Genomic DNA, 6,343 nt, shown 5'->3' on the forward strand with positions numbered 1-6,343 from the left:
GAAGAATATACACTATAGAGAACTCAACAATAAAAATCCGTGAAAAAAAAAATATGCAAGTGTCAGCCCTAGAGAATGAATATATATACACCCTAAAATGTTAAACCCTACAGAAATGGCCGAAAAAGGAAAAAAAATCATAAAAAAAACCTATGTTTGTTCTTTAACTAAAGAACGAATGTCTTGCAGAGAGATATTTGTATATATACATAATATATATATAAATTTTTAAGTAAGGATGTACTTACTTTAAGAAGAGTAAAGGGCCATCATTTCAAGTATTTATTGAATCACTATGTTCAACTATTCATTTAATCAAAATTAGATGTCTTAATGGTTTCCGATTGACCTAATTTTTTGCAAGGATGATCCTTGTATAAAGACTTAGAAAATATACTGCTTCGATCATCAAATTACAATGTGGAGTGGGTCCCACAAGCCATATCTTATCACATTTAAGATGAGATATACCTTAACGGAAGGGATCTGTATGTAAATCATAAACCTTATATATATATATATATATATATATATATACCCCTTCTATTGAGGTATACTTCATAAACATGATGAGATATGGCTTATGGGACCCACTCCGCATTGTAATTCAATGATCAAAGCTGTGTATTTTCTAAGTCTTTATATAAGGATCAACCTTGCAAAAACTTAGACAAATTGAAAATCATTTCATCATTTGATTAAAGGGCCATTATTTCAAGTGTTTACCGAATATCACTATGTTCATCTATTTATTTAATCAAAATTAGATGTCTTAATGGTTTCCGATTAACCTAATTTTTTGTAAGGATGATCCTTGCATAGAGACTTAGAAAATAGATGGCTTTGATCATCAAATTACAATGTGGAGTGGGTCTGACAAGCCATATCTTATCACGTTTAAGATCAGGTATACCTCAACAGAACCTCAACAGAAGGGGTCTATATGTAAACCCTAAACCTTATATATTATATATGTGTGTGTGTGTGTGTGTGTGTGTGTGTGTGTGTGCGCCTTTTTCGTTGAGGTATACCTTATTTTGAACATTATGAGGTATGGCTTGTGGGACTCACTCTGCATTGTAATTCAATGATCGAATCCATCTATTTTCTAAGTCTCTATATAAAGATCATCCTTGTAAGAACTTAGACAAATCGAAAATCATTAAAACATCTAATCGTGATAGAATAAATATATGAATATAATGATTCCGTAAACACTTGAAATAATGGTGCTTTAATTAAATGGTTAAATAATTTCTTATTTGTCTAAGTTTTTGCAAGGTTGATCCTTGTATAGAGACTTAGAAAATATACGGCTTTGATCATCGAATTACAATGAAGAGCGGGTCCCACAAGCTATACATCATCATGTTTATGAAGTATACCTCAATGGAAGAAATATATATATATATATACAGGTTCCTTCTATTGAGGTATACCTCAACTTATTTATGTTGAGGTATACCCTATTAGGGCCCACACGAGTTGTTTTGTGTCGATCCAAACAGTTCATTTTTTACATCTCCATTGATAAATCATCTTTGCAAAAAATTAGCTAAATCGGAAATCATTTGTTTATATAACTTTGATCAAATAAATGGACAAACCAAATATTTTCGATGAAACTGTCCATTTGTTTTATCAAAATTAGATAGGCAAATGATTTCCGATTTGACTAATTTTTTGCAAGGATGATCTATCAATGAAAATGATCCTTGTGAACGGTTTGGATTGACGTAAAACAATTCGTGTGAGCCCCAACAAGGTCATACCTCAATATAAATAAGTTGAAGTATACCTCAATAGAATGAACTTGTATATATATATATATATATATATATATATGAAAATTTTCAAATAAGGACGTCCGCATTTTTTCAAAATGTTTGAATGCTAACACAGTACTGACATATGATAGATAGTGTGTCAACACACATAATGTGTTACAGAAAATTTTGAAATGTCATGTTAATACATTGTTTATCTCATGTCGATACTATATCGGCGTTTGCACATTTTGAAAAATGCGGACGTCTTTACTAGAGAAGAAATATATATATAAGTTCCAACGAACTGGCTTCGCCTGGTATTAAAGTTTAAAAGAAGACAGAAAAAACAAAGTGTCCATCGAGCTTATCAAAAGGAGGAATTAACTTTTCCACCACTATCACCCATGAGGCCATGACTTTAATTAATTTATTTTTTTGTAAAATACAAAGTAGGTTTTTTTTTTTTTTCTTTTTCAAATCACACTCTTTGGAGCTTTACTTATATGGGGTTCTGGGGCTTAAACAAAGTTCCATCGAGCTTAAAAGGAGGAATTAACTTTTCCACCACTATCACCCATGACTTCAATTTGTTTATTTTTTTGTAACACCCAAAGTAGCTTTTTTGTTTTTTGTTTTTTTTCCCTTTTTCAAATCACACTCTTTGTAGCTTTATTTATATGGGGTTCTGGGGCTTAAACAAAGTTTCCATCGAGCTTTATCAAAAGGAGGAATTAACTTTTCCACCACTATCACCCATGACTTTAATTTATTTATTTTTTTGTAACACCCAAAGTAGCTTTTTTTTTTTTTTTTCTTTTTCAAATCACACTCTTTGTAGCTTTATTTGTATGGGGTTCTCGGGCTTATTTAAAGTAGCTTTAATCATACTATAACATCAAACATCTCATGCATGCTATATGTGATAGATCGAAATAAAAATTGGTATCTGTGATGGAAGTTCAAGTAGAGAAAAAAGAAAAGTATTAAATAGATAATTAGATTAAGGATTAGGATTAAGTTCGGTACAAGGTTGGATTCTCTCTAATTAATGTAACCTAAAACATAGTTCTTTTTATAAGTCCGAGTCTTTTTTTTTTTTTTTTTGGTATGATAATATTCGAATTGGTATCACAATTTAAAAATATTTTCATTTTTAATATGTCCAAACAATATTAATGATTATTTGGTTTGATGGTGGCATCTAGTCCTCACTCTGTCAAGAAAATGTCCTAAGTTTAAATTTCATAGATGCCAATAGTTGTTAATAGTAAAAAAAAAAAAGTCCAAACATTAAAATGAGATGCATGAGTTTCTAACACCTGTATTCCCTAGAATGAGTATTGGATTCATACACACATAAAGCCTTAGGCTTGAAAATAAGTTTCAGGTGGTTCCTTTACATTGGTTCTATATAAGTGAGCCCTTGAAAATATTTTAGTAATTTATTTTTGAGTTATTTGATTTATTGGTGATTTTTTAGAATTTTTATAGAATTAATTTGAATTTTGGTGATTTATTTTTAGTTTTTAGAATTAATTTGAATTTCTAGAATTTTTACTTGAGGATTTGGAAATTTCATAAAATTTCTAAAGACCAACAATTTACGTTAAAACGCGGGTAAATGTGACTCCATATAGTTGAATTTTGTGTTTTTTGTTGGTTTCATTAGTTTTTGACATATTTATATACGAAAAGACATAAATATATCTATAAGTATTATTTTATGATATTTCACATAGTCATTGTTGCACAGTGGCAATTTCCGAGCACTCGATGGGTTCCGTGTCACACGCGTTTCATTAAAGTAGGTCGGTCTGTCACCAATTTTTTCATGATGGGCCAGCATGTCCTTCTATTTTCTAAACTGGACTTAAAAAATAAAAAACCTTATTTTTTCTTTGAATTTATATGTATATAGAAAATTTCAATTTGTGCGTGCCAAGAAGCTAGTAATTTGATAATTTGAATTATCCATTAAATGATCATCTAACAACAAATTTTTTATCGGGAACCATTTGACTATTTGATTAAATAGTAATAATTTCAGTATGCGTGCTTATATTCTCACCCTCTTGTTCTATTTCTCCACCCATCTTATTTTAACACCTCTATTAAATTTAAAAAAATATATAAAAACACTCTTCACACCTCACATTGTTCCTATAATACACTTTTAATAACACCCACATGACCGGCCAACAGAAGTACTTAATCCAAAGTGGGAAAACATGGTTATAATATCTTGTGCATTTTCTGTCTTCAAAGATTCTTTGTTCCTTTATATTGCTATCATCAACAAAGATTTCAAGTGCTACAATAGGGATCCTATGTTGATGTGGCCGGCCGTGTATTTTTTGGTTCATGTTCAGTCACATATATGTTTTATTTCACTATTGACTATGATGGTGTTGAAGTGAGAATTGCTTGCAAAGGGTCTTTAGATATAACACCTTTTTGAATGCCCGATTTTGGAATATGCTCTTTAGGTAAATAAATTTTGTAGGAAGGTTGGTGAGTAGGAAGTGGGTGGGTAGAGTATATTTATTTTATTTTTTTAAGTCAAGTCCTTTGAGGTTATTTTACAAACAGATAAATTTGTCATTATTATTTTTATTAAATTGTAGGTGTGAAAATAGGACAAGGAGTGAGAATATAACCACTCTTTCAATATTTAATGGAAAAATGTGTGTTATTCTATTTGTTTGATCACAATTAGAAATTTTAATAAGACCTAAAGAATAGATTGATGATTCAAATCATTATTGAAATACAATACAATGTGGGTTCCATAATAAATCACTCAATAGAAACTCCGTCTATACAACATCTTCATGGTTTTTATCTTGTAATTGAACTGGAACAATATTGTTCAATATCTTGTATAGGCGTTTTTAATTTTTTTTTATTGATTTTTATTTTTTGAGTTTTTCTCCTCAATTGCGATATATTTTAGGAAGTCTGACTAATATGAGGGAAATATTAGTTTTACAATTGTATTAAATTCAACTCTTAAATGTGTTTTTCCTCATTTATTCCTCATAATAGCCAGACTGAAATTTTAAATTCTATTTAGTTCAAGGATTAAAAGCTTGAAAATAGAAAAATAATATTACTCTCATATTTGATAGGTGTGATCTTAAGAAACTATTCATGCTTTGTGGGAACTGAAAAATCCGCTGGGCTTAGAAACTCCCAAGCCCTTTTTTTTTTTTTTTTTTTTTAACTTTGAATCCTCAATTCAAATTTTTATAGATCAAATTTGCTCACCACCAACTTTAAGTGGTGAGCATCACCACTGCATTACATGAGTGACATCTGCCATCTATACTAACAATAGTAATTATAGTTAACTTTTTAAAATTAATATATTAAAATATTATTATTATGAGATTAAAAAAACCTAAAATAGGATAACCTATCAACTCCCATTGGATCTGCACAACTCCTCCCCCGCCCCGGCCATTTTCCAGGTCCCCTTCCTCTAACGCAGTGTTGATGCTCACCACTTAAAGTTGGTGGTGATCAAATTTGATCTCAATTTGAGTTTTCACTCTTACACACAAAATTATATTTAATTGTTTAATTTATTATAGATTTTTTTTTTTTTGGGAAACTCACAGCCCCGTCTCTCGTTTGAAAATCTATAGACTAAGATTTAGTGGGTTTTAGATTTTTCACTGCAATCCCAAAATATATCACCTATCAAGTTGAATTTTTCAATGCCAAAATCGGCTTGATATTATTTAAAAGTATAAATTGGCTTTATATTAATGAGATTTAAATCCAACAATAAAAAACCTCCATATAAGTTTTGTTTAAAGTCCTTGAATTAATGAGATCCGAAGGCTAAAAGTTTTATAATTAAAAGTTTCACACAAATCTCTGTCCTAGGATCCTAACCCTTTTAGAAAACTATGCTTTTGTGCAATTAATATTTAATCTAACTTTGGCAAAAAAAAAAGGGAAAAATGCATTTTTAGTATCTGTGTTTTACCTTATAATTAATTTTGGTCATTGTGTTTTCAAAATTGTCAATTTGATCCTTGTATTTATGTTTGCAAGCAATTTTAGTCCACCATTACCAAAACCATCCCTCTATTCCCTTCCACCTACGACAGCAACACACAACCACTATCTTCACCTTCGCTCCATCTCTCTCTCCCCCATCAGCTTTCTTTCACTCTCTCTCTATTGGACATTATATGTGAAATCCACCACAAACTCACCGCTACAATTGGTGGTAGCGGATTGAAATTTCTTGCAAACATAAACACAGGGACTAAATTGGCAATTTTATAAACACAAAGATTAAAATTGATTGCAAGATAAAACACAGGGACTAAAAATGAATTTTTCCCAAAAAAAAATAATAATCTAACTATTAACTAGCTATTGATTTAGATGTGTTTCTTTCCCTAATATTTTGATTTTGGATCCTTGTGCTTATCTAGTTATCCAACTTATCCGATGGTTGGAGTACTGGTGGCATCAAGATTCGAATGAAATATATTGTTTTTTTTAAAGAGATTCCAATGAAAGCTTACGAATGCATATGTATTTTCTATATCGTAAGA

This window comes from Dryas octopetala, chromosome 1, assembly GCF_963921425.1.
Source record: "Dryas octopetala chromosome 1, drDryOcto1.1, whole genome shotgun sequence".
In the NCBI taxonomy this organism is placed as follows: Eukaryota; Viridiplantae; Streptophyta; class Magnoliopsida; order Rosales; family Rosaceae; genus Dryas; species Dryas octopetala.